Source organism: Haemaphysalis longicornis, unplaced genomic scaffold, assembly GCF_048455015.1.
Source record: "Haemaphysalis longicornis isolate Haplotype H1 unplaced genomic scaffold, Haemaphysalis longicornis Haplotype H1 scaffold_3, whole genome shotgun sequence".
NCBI lineage: Eukaryota > Metazoa > Arthropoda > Arachnida > Ixodida > Ixodidae > Haemaphysalis > Haemaphysalis longicornis.
Window position 1 is genome coordinate 30,522,186 of NW_027526335.1, and position 17,650 is coordinate 30,539,835.

Below are 17,650 nucleotides of genomic sequence, written 5' to 3' on the forward strand. Positions count from 1 at the left end.
CGTCGCTAATAGCAATCAATACGCCGCCCCCGCACCTAGTAACACGGCCACAGCGATAGAGCTTAAACGTTTTTGAACAGTTGAATATTTCGTGATTTTCTATTTTCGCGGACAGCCAGGTTTCAGTTACTATGACGACATCAGCTAGACATCTATGTATTAGTGCAGATAGGGCATCGCGGTTGTTAGTAACACTTCGGGAATTACATAGTAAAAAGAATATTCAAGCGCTGGAAAATGCTTATCTAGCTATCAAGGTGAAGGAGCGCTGGCCCCGGCGCTTTTTGCATTGCTTGCTTGTGGGGCAACGTGTCCGGGGTTATCATAAATAGACCCAGCCTCAGTTACACGATCGGTGAGCGGACAATAAACGTCAGCTTTCTTGTTAATAAGTATCTTGTTGTACTTGAGGTAATATGGCTGTCCAGTGGTTTTCGTAAATGTTAAAAGCTTTTTCTGGATGTTGCGCATGGCCTTGCTGAAATCTTCGCTAACTGACCCGGGGGTGCTACGAAGCATCGATTTCTTAGCAAAGACACTTTGTCTTGTTTTGAAAAAAAACTAAAACGAACAATAACGGGTCGACATTTGTTCTGTACAAATATTCCAAGCCTGTGTGCACGGGAGATGGCTTCATTAGGAAGTTCCAGTTTAAGGGACGCAGGCAGGATTATACGGACTTTTAGCTCAGACTCAGCCCAGGTCTCTGAGACAGAATCTAATAGCTCATAAAAAATTAGGTTCTCCCTACGAGAGTGATCCTCCAAGTCGTCTAGCCGTGAACTGAGAGCGGCACTTTCGTTTCGCACTGCAGCCGTTATGAGACCTTGCATCTGTGTATCGTCTGGAACGCTCTCGAGGGAAATAACCTTCTGTTCAAGTAGAGTTAGTCGAGCAGTTAAATCTGTTACTTTGGAATCAAGTAGCAGCTGGTTTTCTTTAACTTCCTTAATAGAATTCTGCAAGTTGCATTACGCTCATCCAAGTGTGCGGTTAGATTGCTGATGGCAGGTAATACATCACTGTTCGGACCAGGGTTCTGTTCTATATCCCCGCAAAGAAGAGGTACCCTTACAACGAGAACACAATCTGCGATTAAATCAAGCAACACAAGTGGGCATGGAAGGAGCAGCAGACAATAGTTACTAGATCGCTTAGCGTTATAATTTTGGAAGGAAACCTGGACGAAAAGCAAAAAGTGGTTCGATTACACCATTGTGGCGGCCGCTCCATTCCACTGCCCACTGAGGTGCGCGGTGCAGGGCTGGCTGAATTTGTAGTAGAGTGTACTAGTATACTCTAATTTGTAGCTTTCTGGATGGGTTGACAATGTCGATGCGGTTGGCTTGATGGCGGCGTGAGGGGTTACCGGAACGGGAGGTTGAAGTGGCACCGGGCAACAACGGCTCGGTTCGGGCAGGAGAGCGCACGTGCCGGTTAGCGCGCCAGGCGCATGTGGTACCATGCAGTCCGGCGAGCATGTGCTGATGACTGCGAATAACTGGACGAAAAGCAAAAAGTGGCTGGATGAGATCATTTTGGCGGCCGCTCCGTTCCACTGCCCATGTGTGTTTAAGGTTTCAAACGTGTGGAATAATCACGCTCTAAATGTCTAAACGAGCCTTCTCGCCGAATATAAAGACGTTATTCGCTTAGCGCAAAATGTTTGCTGTATAGCGTGTGAAAAAATGAGAGTTTGAAGTTGCAGAAAATCTAAGCGATCGCATAAATGAAGCGGGAAAAAATGATAAAAGGCTTGGCTTGACAACTTTTCGGAAACATCTGGGATACGAACACTCAAAAGCACTGTATGAATGTTTTACGACGCACGTTGAGTGCTTGTCCTGTGTAGTGCCAGAACTGCTTGCGACACAAAGTTTTAATTTGGAGGGTGTGGTGGCCATGCTGTGCCTTATGGGCAAGAAATTTGAAGGAGTTAGGTTGATTTCAGAAGTCACAAATGGGCTAGATCAAAATTTCTGCGCACAAGCTACCTACGCAAAGTTCTCGACTTCGTTATGCGCCGACCGCGCGCGATGCTGCACGCTTGTGCCATGGCTTTCTGGATGTAAGCTTCCCCTTTCAAAGAGTCTGCTTGAGGCGAAGTACCCTTTACAGCTTTCCTCACATAAACAAAATGTGCTCAGCCCGAGTACCGACATAAAAACTGAAAATTTAAAACGAGATTAACAATCCGAGTGCTGTTAAAGTTTTGATATCTTGATATACTCTGTCTGAAAATATTGCAAGATGCAAAATATTACAGCTAAAATAGGCGTCTATGTTTATGTATAGCATGACATTTCAATATTTCTATCGGGCATATCTCTTCGCGGCGCTGATTACTGCTGTCGTATGTGTGGGAACTTTCTTCTCGCTTTTTATTTGTTATAATTCATGTTTATCGTCGATTGATTGATTGATTGATTGATTGATTGATTGATTGATTGATTGATTGATTGATTGATTGATTGATTGATTGATTGATTGATTGATTGATTGCGGGGTTTAACAAGCCAAAACTAGACAGGTTGTGAGGCACGCCGTAGCAAAGGGCTCCGGATTAATTTTGACCACATGGATTTCTTCAAATTTAAAGTGCGCCGAAATCTCGAACACATGGGCTTTTCTGCTTTTCGCCTCAATCAGAAAAGCGGCCACCGCGGCCGGAATGGAACCCACGTCCGTGGGCTCAGGAGCACAACGCCTCACAATGTTTATCGCTGACGCGGCCGTGTATCGCTTGACTCTATGTTCTCGTACTAAATATCGTACATGTCTTGCATAGTTTTTATCATGAAGCAATGCTGCCTCTTGTATACACCCGTTGTGCTCGCTTCGTCAGGGGACCATAAGGTCTCCTTTAGCCGCATCTCGTGGACTCTTTACTTCACCGTATCCATTTCCGAAATAAGCGAGTTATCTTTTCTTATCTTATAATTACGGCGAGGCTGAGGAAGCCTGTGCGCAACATTTTCGCACGCGCGCGGCAGCCCAGGGGAAAGCGCGCCCAGCGGAGCTCGACCGGTACTCGGGCTCCGTGGCTGGCCGGCGAACCCATCAGCCGGCCGGCTGAAATGTCACTTCCACTTCATGGCTGTTTGCACGATCTGCCGCAGATGCAACATAGTCTGCTAGAAAGCTATCTTAAACACTTGTAACTCATTAACAAGGCATTTCACAGGACTTCCAGTCCTGTCCCAGTTGATGTGGAGGTACGTACTGCAAGTTCAAAAAAAATTTTGCCGAGGCGAATTTTTGGTGCAGTTATCCTTTATGGAAAAGGAAAGGAAGACAATTTATCAAGAAGAACAGTTAAGTGTCGTGTCCTCGATTCGACTGTGTGGCATAGTAGCATTTCTTTTCCGCGATTGGCTGCCGCTTTTTTTGGTAAAGACTGTACATATAGGTTTTTGCGATGTATTCATTAATTTATGTAAAGTTCAGAAGTTTGTACCGCGGAGAAATACACGCAAGAAACAATTATTTCAGGTCTGCTAATTTTTCATTCGTCAACTTTAAGATCACATTTTTTTATTCCTTTTTTAATTTTTGTACGACGACAAACTATGCCTTGTTTCTTTAGGAATGAATAACAGCTGACATTTCTCCGTGTCAATTAACAATATTCCTTGCAATTGTTTTAGCTTAAGCAGCACGTTACTTAGGAAGAAAGACCGCCGGTTAATGTACTGAAAACTTCAGTGGCCTAGACAGAAAAATTTATCAGGAGGTCATTTGTCAAGAAGTGAAAATGAAGAAGACGACGACAAACCAGACACGCTCTGCGGGTATGTTTCAAAAACCTAGAGCACCATCATCACCATCGTTTTGCGGGGTCGCTGACCCCACATTCACGAGCTGGGCAATCGAAAGCTTCCAGCGAGAGAGAGAGAGAGAAGGCTCTTTATTAGAAAAGGAGGCCGAGATGCTTGCCGGAATTGCGACACCGACATGCTACTCGGCGGGGGAAGGGGGAGGGGGAAAGAAAAGGCCCCATAGACAGTGGCCGCCAGAGGAATTGATACCGTGAAGAATACACACCAAGGAAGAAGAGAGACTGAGAAGTGTGGAGTGTGAACGGGATACGCGGCAGTCGGGCGACCGGACCCGTGCCGTGCCCCAAAAGGTCATCCCCAACTGCAGCCTCCAGGACATCTTTTCTGCAAACAAGTCGTCGCGCCGTGCATCGGTGAAAGAACGCGACGCCCCAAGATAGCTGCGTTCTCTACTTGGCAACGGGAGCTGGGAGTGCGCTTGACCACCCCGGCCACGACATCACCTGGACGTTTCAAAAACGCAACACCACTACTGCACCTCTGGGACGTGAGGTAAACGAATCCCGTTCCCGCAGCGAACCATTACTGTGTCCTCGCCCTGCATTCCCGGACTTTGACTGTTCCCCGTTAGCTTGAACTCTTTCCCGTTTGCTCTGCCGCATTCCGCTAGTGTCTGTCTTGTTCTCGAGCTATCTATTGTTCCTTATTATTCTTTAGTGTACCTCTATCCGTTGTGTGATTTTGATTTGGGTTTTGGGTTATACAAACATAGTCTCGTTCACAATTTATACTTGTATTTATTATTGCCCCTGAGGCTGACATTATACGTCAAGGCTAAAAAACTAAATCATAAAGAAAGAGGTCCCGCACCACGAAAAAGTTTTTCGTCTTTGGGCTTTAATAAACCGACACCCTTCTTATTTTGTTTTTACATAATAGTATATCCATTCGGTGTGTAAATGGAATTGGCAAAAACTAGAGCGAGAGGAAAGGGGAGGGACGGATGCGGGAATCTGAAAATTTCGGGGAGTGTTCTGGCACTGACCCCCCCTCACACACACACACACAAACCACAAACCCCTGGGTACGCCCCCGCCCCTGTGGCCTACTTCTCCCGTGCAGCGCTGCAATGTAGTGAAGGTGTAGAACATAGCCTCACTAGAGTTCTAATAATTGGGCAGACATATGGCCGGCAGGTGGCATGGCGGAGCGCAATAGTGATCTCATACCTTTTTTCTGACCGTAGTATGTTTATCGGTTGTCAGGATGTAAAGATGTTAGCTCTCCCGACCACTGGAACAAATATTCTAACTGCACCTATCTATACGGGCGAGAGATGGAACCAAAGTCGACACCGAAAAATGTAATTGAGACAATCCATCCAAAAAAATTTAGCAGCAAAATTTTGTGCCTTCGACATATTGTTTGTGGAAGTTCCCCATATGTTTATTTTGCATGTACGTGTTCAATAATGAATTATTTCTTTAGAATAAAGTGCTCAGATAAACTCTGTCAGAACTGTTCCACCTTTCATGACTTGGGGCGTCACAAATAGCGTTCAAAAATGTGTTGGACAAAAATTTTGGAGCTTGTGACTTTTCTCACATTATGAACAATGCTGCCATTTCGAGCGGTACTTTTGTATTTATGGCAGTGTAACGCGCCTGTATTAGCAAGCTGGTTTGATGTATCAGGGTTCTTTCGAAGTACAGACGGCATTTTAGAACGCTACGTGGAAATAATGCCTCAACAAACAATGCCCTTTCTGCGCCATAATTGGATTCTTAATGGAGAATGATATACGATAGCTGTATGAAAGGTCGGTCCGTCTGCCCTCACACTGACTACCTCCTTTTCGTTAGCACATGCAGTGAGCCCCCTTCGAGCACACGTGGTAACTTAGCACACGTGCCTCTACCTCGCTATAGACTCGCTTGTACGCGTAAGCCCGCCTGGGAACCCTTCATTAAAATATCTTATTTCCATATGTTTCCCAGTCGGTGGAGAGAGATAAGTATAATGAAACTGCTGAGGTGGGCCTGCAAAAGATGCCTTGCTTCCTACTCCAGATGGGGACCGAAAAAAAACGAGGAATACGATGGGGATGGCGGCAGTGATGATGATTATGACGTTGATAATATATGTACAGTAAGCACGTTTCTAGATAGCGAATAGTCTTTAATGGTACTGGTGAGGCTAGTCTGGCAAAAAAGCCTAGCTTGCTACACCATATGTAGAAGGAAAAACGGAATTGATAAAGTGATGATGATGATGATGATGACTTTAATGATGATGATTCGCTCACTAATAAAGCCTTATTTAAAGAGTCTAATCAATACCTGCACTTTGCAGAGAAGTTAATAGAGCTTGTGTCGTCGGCGAGCTCGTTTTGAGTTAGACCAGTTGCCTAACACGTCACTTAGCGTTAGTCTTTTAGAAAGCAGCTGGGCCAGGACACTAAAAGGGACGTCCTAGCTACTGCATACCGCTCACATTCCCATATTACGGGGGACAAGTCCTAGCGCACGTGACAAAGAGTACGCAGGGGGCAAGCGGCCTGTTTCAGCCTAAAGTTAAGCGACTTGTGTAAGCGACATTTGCCCGCATGCGGTGAAGAACCGCTAACATTGTCATGGAATGTTAGCTATGGCGTTGTTCAAAATGTTGAAGTATTGATTGGTTGCTGTCGGGTTAGGAAAGTCATTTCATTCCTTCGATGCACGTGGCGTGAAAGGCGGCGAAAAAAAGTTAGTTCTGCAGCAAGGGATACCAATTTTGTGGGCGTGATCCAGAGGTGTGAAATGAAATGAAGACCTATTATCACTTCATTATCTAAACAACCTGTCTATTAATATTCCCAATATGCATTGTACCAAAAATAATTCCTTTTTATCCGACATTGTCCACTGATATTTATTGCATTAGTAAGAAAACGTCAAAATCAAGTGAAGGGTTCAAAGAAAACTTCGAGTCACGCCATAATATATCCTTAAAAGTTGATGTCAAGAATTGTTACGTAAAACCTTTCTCAATAGCGGATTGCACATATCAAGAAACAAAACAGTATAAACTTATGCAAATTTATTTAACCAGAACATCTTAAACGAGCGAACTTAATGCTTGAGATATGATGTCTTCGGACTGCATTTTCAGTTATGACGTTGCAAAAAATTTGTAACGAAAATAACTGCTTAGCTGCTAAGATAGCCGATACGCCTAAATGGTCGTGTATGTCGGTGTTTAAAATTATAAATGGGGATCTGCGATATTTTGTTGGAGAAAGTTTGCCAACACGTGAGCCAAATTTCACAGGTTCACGCCCAACGGGGTTGCACGCAAACCTAAAAAGTTATACTTTTATCGTCTTTGCGAAAGCGCCTTCACCGCTTTGCTTGTAGTAAGTGCCGTGAAATATGTATAAACTGCTGGTATAAGCTGAAGCTCAACCTATGCGTGTATTCTGAATGGAACGTTCCGCAGTGTTTCTCGACCACTTGCGTTGTCTATAAAGTCACCGTGAAAAGAATCGCGGCGTTCAGCTCAGCATTAAGCAGGAAAAAAAAACAAAAAAGGCATGGGCAGAATTTCTGCTATTGGCAAAATTAAGGATTCCGAGTGTTATAAGCTATTCTCACGAGAAGAAATTTGTGACATTATCTTGTTTTATAATCGAGGAATCAGAAGTTTTTACAGGCATCAGTTTTCGTGTCCGAGTAAAGTAACTGGTACGTTAGTTTTGAATGTTCAAATTGGACAGCGTCAACGGAGTTGGTATATGGTGTCATTAGCGCGACAACGCTTAAAAAAGCGCTTGAAACTTTCATTGCTTTACGATTGTCATAATTCAGATATAAAACTACCACCACACTCATAATCACGGCTCCTTACTAGAGCTCAATTTTATTGAGGAATAAACCAATTGGCACTGCAAAATTACCTTCATCAAGTTAATGACTGGGGTAAAAAATGGCTCACTGTACACGGAAAAATTCAGAATAATCTCCTTTACGTGCAACCAAAACTTTTATAACTATCGCTACACTATCTATAACCACCCACTGTCACAGGCAAGTACCTTGTAATCTATCTCACACCCAATCTCTCCTGGTCTCACCCCATCGCCACCATAAACGAAAAAGCTTCCAAATCTTTAGGATATCTACGCCGTAGTTTACATAGCTGTCCAACTCACATCCGCCAACTAGCGTATCAAACCTTCGTCCGCCCACAGCTTGAATTCGCCGCTTCTATCTGGTCCCCTCACCACAACTACTTAATTATTATGCTAGAAGCGATTCAGAATAGGGCGGCCGTTCCATTTCACGCAATCATGACTACCACAGCAGCTTAACTCAAATTAAGCACAACCTTTCACATTAAAGCACTCGCCGCTACATTTCCCTTCTTTGCCTCTTTCAAAAATACGTGTACACCAACAGACCCTTCCCACTTCACCTTGATGTTCCTTCCATTACTTCACGTAGGTTGCATGATCACCTCAGTTTCACGAAGTTATATGGCTCAACTGATTCGTTCAACTCATCTGCTCTTCCTCGCGCCATACTTTTGTGCAATGGTCTTCCAGACAACATCGCATCAGTATCAGACAACAATACTTTCCGTCAACTATTGCTCACTCTCTTTTTGCAATAAGGTCTTACCACTGTTTTCACATTTTTTTTTCTTCTGCCACGTCCTGTATCCCTCTTTAAACTTTCAAATATTTTTCTGCTCTTGAAGAACAAAACAACCTGTCATAGGTCGTCCTTTCTTTCTTTTCTTTTTTCAGTGTCGCACCTTGTGCCTGAGTACGAATATTTCATACTGAAAATGTCTTTTTTGCGCGCGCGAGTATGTTCTGCGTTTTTTCTTGTGCTCTTTCCGTTGTTCATACTCAAGACTACAGAAACTGATTGGTGCGCTTCGTCTCTCATATTTGGGTATTTTTGGTTGTTGCCTACTTTACCTACTAGCCTGTTTGTGTTCATTATACTTGCAATTATTGTGCGCAGATTACGTGTCTCAGTCTGCGATATGTTATTGACTTTCCTTTTCTTGTTATCGTTTTCGAACATGCACGTGTATTGCGAACCTTGTCGTCATTGGTTGTTCTGTGTTTTTTAACTCGCAATTTTGTGATGAATAATCTGTAACTCCTTCCTTTGTTACCCCCCTTACTCAATGCCCTGAACAGGGGCCTGTAAGGTATTTTAAATAAATAAATTAATATATTTGTCATTCTTATCACACAAAAATACGGCAAGCAATCTTTTTCTGTAACGAAGAAAACCAAGAAAAATGAAGAAATCGTAGCTTAAATTGCTGGAACCGGTGCTAATGTACACTTTCGAATGACTGGTTGCGAGATAAAAGTTGTTAGAGAAATTATCAGAAAACACTTTTAAGAGAATGGTTAAAAGTTGTCGTGCGTTTAGCGTTTATTAATTGTCAGTCAAAAAGAGGAACAAAGTGCGGACATCAAATTAATGTTGAATTTCTGCCGATGTATTTCTTTGTCTTCACTCCTGCATGGGCCCGAGAAGGGCCTGCAGTATCTGTAAATAAAAAAAAAAATGTGAAAAGAAGTTGGGAATAGTCAGCAACGAGCTACCGGCGCGGTCCTTGCTACGTGATCAAGAAGTCCAGCGGATCCACTCGTCTTCCCTTTAAAAACCCTCAGTTTGCCCGCAGGGCTTGTCGTTTTATCCCGATTCTGTTCGTTCACCATCGCCTATTGTTCTTGCCTCTCCTCTTCGAATTTTCCGCTTCTAGCCATTCGGTCGAAACTTGCCCACCGACGGAACAAGGCCACGTGTTGAGTGCAGACACACGAGGTAGAGCGAAAGAAGCGACTTATACAAAATGACGAGGCCACAGCGACGGGCTTTGTAGTCTCCCCATCTGTCGATGGTATACAGGTAAAATACACTAAATAGTTCCTTGATTTGGGCGGGGGAGGCGGACCTCGAATGGAAAGAAAGAGAGGATGTTAAAGAAAAAAAAAAGTAAAAAGAAACACAATACCTAAACGAAGAATCAAGTGAAAAACCTTCACAATGCCGCACACTTACTCTCCTTGTGATAATTTCGTCAATTTTCGTCTCAGGTATAATACAGTGCAAAATGGCTCATCATTCTGGACGGGTGAATACATTAATGCCGCTCATGTTTCGCGCATTATGTGGGAACGAAAAGTACTTAACCCCCGTAGTGTTTATTTTTTAACAGCCAGAGTTAGGGTCCTCGTTGATTGCCAATTTCCTTCCCAGCCGAGCTAGAGAAAACACTCTCTTTTTCTTCAGAAAAAAAATGGCGGAGGGGGGGCGTGCCTGACGTGCGTACGCATGTCAAATCTGAGCTCTTTCAAGCCCGGGCTGGCATTTAGCCTTACGTTGAAGCCCGCAATACGTCGGCAAGATGGCCAGCTTACATTTAGACTTCGGTTTTACTTGGGACTGTACTGTTGAGAGATGTACGGGACCTTTTGCGCATGCTGCGAACATCATGAAGGGGTTGTGACACGAATACAGTGACTTTATAAGTGCTACAGGACCATTCGGGTTTTGTTTAATTAAACAGTTTCCCACGGTACAAACGAAATTAGGTAAAAGCAAATTGAACATCTTTTTTACAGGTTAGAAAGCCCTGGTTTCTTGCCTACCTTGAGTGTCTAGAATTTATTATTTGTGAGCAGAGAAATGGGAGGTAAGGGATTACCTTGTCATCCTATGTTCTTAGTATAGTAGCATCCCAACTTGACTCGCGGGTATTGCGCTCACTTTTTTTAAATATCAAATGTTAAATTTTCCACGTGACATGAAGATTTTTTCGGCACCTAGCGTTTATATTTTTCTTCTCAGCCAGGATTGCCATCTTTCTCAGTACCCCATCTTCCTCAACCTTTAGCTTTTTTTTTTTGTCTTTCCTTCCTGAAGCTATCCTAAACCAACTCTTCTGTGGCCCTTTCCACAGGTTTGAATAAGACACTTCGCCTTTCTATGGTTAGTGATACCGTAAAATGTGGCTCTAAAATTTGGCAGCTCATGCGTGGTATTTTCTCAATACACGTGGTGACAAATTCTTTCAAGGTCATATGGTGTGGAGTGGTGTCCAAATCAATAATTCGCGCATTGACACGAAATAATAACAAAAAGACTAATAAAACTCGCGAAGACTGGTTCCCATGATGTAGCTTGAACTTAAAACTCAGCATTCAGAAATGATTGGCTTCAATGCCGAAAAATAACTTTAGTACACCCATACATTTATGTAAAACTATGTGTCCTAATTTCGGAAGTATGGACACTTCTCTAGTCTCGAACAGGTACTACATGTGGCCAACGTCTTAAGCCATGACAAGCGAAGCCCCCATGCAAGCACTCGAAGAGACTCCCTAATGAAAGCTATCCCGACACACGATTCTTTCGGGCGCACATACGTAGGAGCGTGCGGACGTGCGCGCATGTGTAATTGCAACGGCCTCGTTTCCGACGCTGGGTCCGTTCATGGTATCACTTATTTCCCGAAGCATATAGACCTTCCTTTAGCCGAAGCATTTAGACCTTATTTGCCGAAGCATTCAGACCTTTCAGACTTCTGTCTGAAAGGTGTGAAAGGAGAGGCCAGTAATGAAGCGTCACAGCATTTATGAGAAGCCAATTGAGTCCGAACCCGCGATGCCTCCCGTTCCGACTTCCCAAGCGCCCATTCCCCCTTCCTCCTCTCCCTCGTTTATTCCACTCCTGTTTCTCGGATGATCGAACGCATCGCGCAAAAAAGCCACGCATAAAAACCACCGCGGCCAAGTAACAGCGCTTCATTCGGAGTGTGCACAACCATGCAAGTAAGTATTGCAGGCAAACAAGCAGCGGCAGATAAAGCTTCAATAGAAAATCGCCCCTGGCGTACTTTTCCCGAACAAACTAACTCCTCGTGATCGAACGGGCAAGGAACCGTTACAGCAGATACAGCCTTTTATCTTTTCAGCATACCCTCAGTCGAAGTGCAGCATCGTTCATCAAGACGGAAAATGAGGTTGCACTCGTCACAACGGGGGTAGTCACGGGATGAAATCTATACGAGGAAAAAAGAAGGAAAGTATCAAGCTTGCGAAAGAAGTGGGCCGGTGCGCCGGTTAATTGGACACATTGATCCTAACAGTGTCAGGGATAAGAACGGTGCAAACAATAAAACGAAGAGCTGGTACGGGGAACACGCACAAATGTAAGCAGGTCAACGAAACAATCTTAACGTTAGTTTAGTTGTGTAAGGAAGACCTGGAAAGCTTCAAAAGAAACAGGACAGTGAGTAGCAGAAGACTCCATTTTCCCCGTGATGTAACTGTTTTTTTCCGAGAGTTAGTTTGCAATCAGACCCGCCGCGGTGGCTAAGTGGCTAAGGCATTGCGCTTTTTAGCACGAGGTTGCGGGTTCAATTCCCGGCCGCTTTTCTGATGGAGGCGAAAAGCAAAAACGCCCGTGTGTACGAGATTTCGGCGCACGTTAAAGATCCCCACGTGGTAAAAATTAATCCGGAGCCCTCCACTACGGCGCGCCTCATCGCCAGCGTTGCGTCGGTGCGTTAAACCCTACAATCAATCAATCAATTTGCAATCAGCGAAAATTTTTTGCATAATTTTTCTTTTGTTTAGAACGGAACAAAAGTCGTGTTTTTTTAAGGCACCAGCGATAAATTGAGGGCTGAGTGATTCGACCGGTAAGCAACATGGCGCCACTCAGAGTACGTTGCCAACGCATGCGGCGTTCTCATCTATCTTGAACGAGGAAACATTGCTTCACCTAATTATAACCATTATGGCGCCGTAAATAGTTAGGCACACCACTGTGGTTTTCTCAACAGCACGTCGGCGAACAAGAGAAAACCTCGTTCTATTTTTCGTTCTTTTTACTAGGTGTATCACTGCACCAGGCCTTGTTTTTTCGGCAGCTGTAATCGTCCCTCGGAGGCGTAGTATTTTTGAGTCTTCCTATATATTACAAATATTTCCTATCTTGAAAACGTAAAATATCCAGAATTTTGTAACTGTGAGGGCGTATGGTATTCAATATTTTGGACATTTGTTACCATTTTTTTCTAGTTATTTCGTAACTTGAAGTTTTCAGCATGCAATTTTTTAATAGTTACGGCCCAGGCATGTCTTCATACTAATTCGGAGTGGCTTTCTGGTTAGCAAACACTGCGACTTTTGCTCGAAAGAATAGAAACTTCTCCAAGACAGCAACTACTTAACCAGTTCTTGGAAAATTCTTCGCGAACTTAAGCCTGCTTACGTGCTTTGAAAGCGAAAGGCAAGCGATTATCAAAGACGTTTTCCCTGCTACGTCGTTCTTGCGTTTCTTTTTCTTCGATCGCGTTTCTTCGTCTTGACGCGAATTGCTCGGACAAGCAGACTGGCCGAAATTTATGCCCAAACTACCCCCCACTCGAAGCTCGCCTCCGCGTGCACCTGCTCTAGTACGTGCCGCCTCGTGCCCTTTCACAGGGCGCATTTAAGGCTCATTTTTAACCGCAGACCTATTGTTACTGGCCGTAAGCTCACCATTGGAGGAAACAAATACGAAGAAAATGCCCAGCCCTCATGAGCGCGTGCCTCGTGGGGACAGCCGACCATTACGACACGCGGAGTGGCTTTAGCTTTAAAAAAAAAATAGCCCTCCAGCGGTGGAGGATCGCCGCCAGGGGGCCGACACGGGTGCTTGTGCCCCGCTTCGACTCCCGTTTTTGTCGCTCCAATTGCGATCTTTCCGCCTGCCTGACCAAGTTTGTGCCCCTATCGCCTCCGTGAGTACCTCTGGCGTCTCTGGACATCATCGTTTGCCACCTACGATCGTCGGGCCCCCCTTCAGGACCATCGAACCTACCGACCACGCCGGGGCCGCCGCTAGGCCTACATTACAGGCCTAGTACGAGCGGCCGCCTCCCCAAGCTGCCGCAGCCGCACGCGCACGTGCACCTGCCATCTACCATGCCCCCTTCGCCATCCCGCAGCTGCGCTACGGCGCGTGATAGCACATCGGCACCGACGCAAGACCAAGACAACGCACCGTCGCCAGCGCAAGACCTTGTCAACGGAAACAGCGCAGACGGCCACATGGATTTCGACGTCTCGAAAGGAAGAACTGTTCCGACACCTAACCCATGGAGTCAAATCTTAAACTCCCGCAGGAGCAAGACCGTTGCTGAAAACCAGGTACGCCCCACAAACGCTACAACGCCTGCCGTCCCCGCAGGAAAAATACCGCCTCCTCGCTTTCCGCCAGACCACTTTATAACTGTCATCCGACCTCATGACGGCCTTCGCGTCGGAGACTGGCCTGCTCGTGACCTGGTATGCAGCCTCGTCGAGGCAAGCGAGATCCCCGGCCCCCTTTTCCGTGCGACTGTCACACTGCAAGTACAGCCAGCCCAAAACCTCCTCGTAGCTGCCACCCCTGACCCAGATATCGCTGATCGGCTCTCCCAACTCACCGCAATAACCCTTCGATGCACTACGTATGCAGTATCTGCCTATATGAAGGCCCCTCCGGCACTGCTCGTGGAGCGTTTCACGGCATTCCCGAGGGCACCACGCAGGACCAACTCATTGAGCTCACCGCCGCTAACCGACCGTACTTGATCCACGCCCGCCTCATGGGTCGCACGAGATCAGCTCTACTGACCTTCAACGGACTCCGCATCCCGTACTATATTAAACTAGACTGTGAAATGGTGCGCTTCCGTCCATACCGCCGCACCGCCCAGACTTGCCAATGTTGTGGTGAGATAGGGCACCGTCAAGACGTGTGCCCGCACCCCGACAAACCACGCTGCCCGGCCTGTGGTATTGCCAACCCGTCACCGGACCACTCCTGTGCCCCTCGGTGTAAACTGTGTGATGGACCCCATGCCACTGCCAACAAAGAATGCCCCAAACGCTTTCTACTGGTTCCCCAAACACGGAGGTTCCGCCATCCTGCCCAGCCCCCATACCAACCAATCGAGAAGACCCCGCTGGCCTACCATGAAAAGGACTTTCCAGCCCTACAAGCCCAATCCTCGACTGCCCACCCTGAACACCGGAACGCCATCCAACCGCAGGTGAGCTGGTCAGATGCTCTCCGCTCTACTCCCACTGCTCTCACTTCACCCTCCCTTCTTCCCCCCCCCCCCAAAACCCCCACCAGCAATCCACCCTTCCTACTCCGCTGCTATTGCTGAACTTAAACAGCAGCAGCAACGTTTCCAGGCACAACTCGCCTCTCTAACTGCCAAAATTACCACCCTATTAGCTTCCCCCCTCCCAGCCCCGCCGCACCCACCAGCACCCCTTCCTGAACAGATTCATGCACTCATTGACACGAAAATAGTGGAAGCCATAAAAGAACTGATAGCATCACAAAGCGAGAATCTGGCCCCTATATGTAGTGGGATCCAGGCAATAACAATAACTGAACGGCAAAACAAATTAGAGCAGACCATCCAAGGCATTCAGAACTCCCTGGATTCGACTCACCAACCCAAGAAACTCAAACATCACCCTTACCATGACTAATCCCCCGGATACCGACCTCGTCGTACTCCAGTGGAACTGCCGTTCCCTCAACAACAAGCGACACCAGCTAGACTTGTTTACCAAACAAGATCCTCCGGATGCCATTGCCCTGCAAGATACCAACACTCCTACCCCCCGCCTACCGCATTATACTGCCTTCACGCAAGACCCCCAGCATCGCACCGCCACTTTCGTAGATACCTCCCATCCTGCCTTAATACCTCCCATTGTCTTAATCAAACCGTACCTCATATTTTTGTAGAGCTCATCTCCACAAGGCCAACTGGTTCAAGCATTTTCATCCTCAATATCTACAGTCCCCCATCTGATAACCTCCACAACATTGAGGCACTGATTTACGAAGCCGCATCCCTGTCCAAGGACGCCCCTTTACTTCTTGGAGATTTCAACGCCCCACATCCTGCATGGGGCTAGCATTTTGCCTCCAAGAAAAGCACGGCCCTCCTACGCGCCACCCAGAACCACCAGTTGATCCTCCAAAACGACCTCACCTTTGCAACCCGCACCGGCAACAGTGTCACCAGAGACACCACACCTGATTTATCATTCACTAAAACCATCTCCAGGATCCAATGGTCCCGACTCGACGAAACACTCGGCAGTGACCACCATCTCCTCTCTCTTCGCTTCTCAACCAAAAAGAAAACGACCCGGACAGGCACCGCACGCCTGACTAACTGGTCCGCCTTCCGTGAAGATCCAACCCTTCTCCCTGCAATAAGCCAAAATTTAAGTGACTGGACCCAGGCCCTCGAACACCGGGTTAAAAAGCACACTCAAGAAATCGCACTTACTGACAGCACTCCGGCAGTCGACCCCCACCTTATGCACATTTGGGACGCGCGTCGTAGTCTTACTAAACGCTAGAAACGGCAGAAGCATAACCGTAAACTTAAAAAGCGCATAGCCCTCCTAAACCCAGCAGCCGCAAGCATATGCCGCCGATCTCCAGAGACAAAATTGGCACTCTTTCTGCAATCAGCTCCAAGGCACTCTCCACACAAAGAAAACGTGGCATCTCCTCCGTTCCCTTCTCGACAACACCAATACTAAGAGATACACAAACCATAGAATACATCAACTAATCCGCAACAGGGCTCTCCCCTCTCAAGAACTCCTCAAGTCGATCCGTGACCATCTTTTTGGTGACCCTACTACCTACCCACCCATCCCCGACACATGCTATACGGGCCTAGCTAACAAAGCACTAGACGCCCCCTTTACCTTCATTGAACTTCAACTGACCTGGCCCGCCTCACCCGCAACACCACCCAGGAAAGGACCATATTACCTACCGCCCTCTCTGCAATCTCGACGAGGACGCACTCCAAGACCTCCTCGAACTTTACAATTATCACGGGCAGGGGGGAACTCTACCTGAGCAGTGGCGACACTCGGACATCATACTGATCCCAAAACCCAACAAGCCACTGACGCCGACTACTCTTCGACCAATCTCCTTGACCTCATGCATCAGTAAACTCTTCAAACACCTAGTACATCAGCGCCTCATCGCATACCTGGAAGACCACAATCTCTACCCTTTTACAATGTTTGGTTTCCGGCAACACCTAGCTACTCAAGACGTCCTCCTGCAGCTCAAGGAACAGGTGGTCGACCACCTGAGCCGCACCTCTCCCAAAACAATCTTAACGCTCGACGTCAAGGGTGCATTTGACAACGCCACCCACGAAGCCATACTGGAAAACCCCAGTACCACGAACTGCGGCGTAAATACCTTTCGTTTTGTAAAAGCCTTCCTTGAGAAAAGAACGGCTACACTCCGACGCGGCCCTCTACTCTTGCCTACTTTCCACACCCCGGCAAAGGGCAGACCACAAGGATCGGTTATTTCGCCTCTTCTCTTTAATATAGCTCTGCTTCACCTCCCTGACAAACTGCTAGCCATTCCTGGCCTACGCCACGCATTCTACGCTGATGATCTGACTCTCTGGACCACCCAAGGCTCTAGCGGTAAAAAAAATGACATCCTTCAGCAAGCAGTCGACACCACTACTGCTTACCTTCAGCCAAGGGAATTGACCTGCGAGCCATCTAAGTCCGCCCTACGGGTCCTCCGGCCCACCCAAGAGGCCGCCCGGCTGCGCCCACCCCTGACCCACAGGTCATCAAAAGTGGCTCTTTTATCCCCCAAGTTACCACGCTCAGGATATTAGGCGTTCCCTTCCACTGGGATGGTTCAGGCTCTGCCCTACTCCCCCAACTGCACCGAACAGTCTCCCAGCTCATCCACCTTATACGCCGAATCCGGGTATCGGCATGCGGTCTAAAAGAGCCA

The 17,650-nt window shown here is 46.6% G+C and overlaps 1 pseudogene; it reads right to left on the reverse strand.

Annotated features, from left to right (window-relative positions):
* Positions 1–252: 252 nt before the first annotated feature.
* On the reverse strand, positions 253–14,431 carry LOC144173555 (uncharacterized; annotated as a pseudogene).
* Between the last annotated feature and the right edge of the window lie 3,219 nt (positions 14,432–17,650).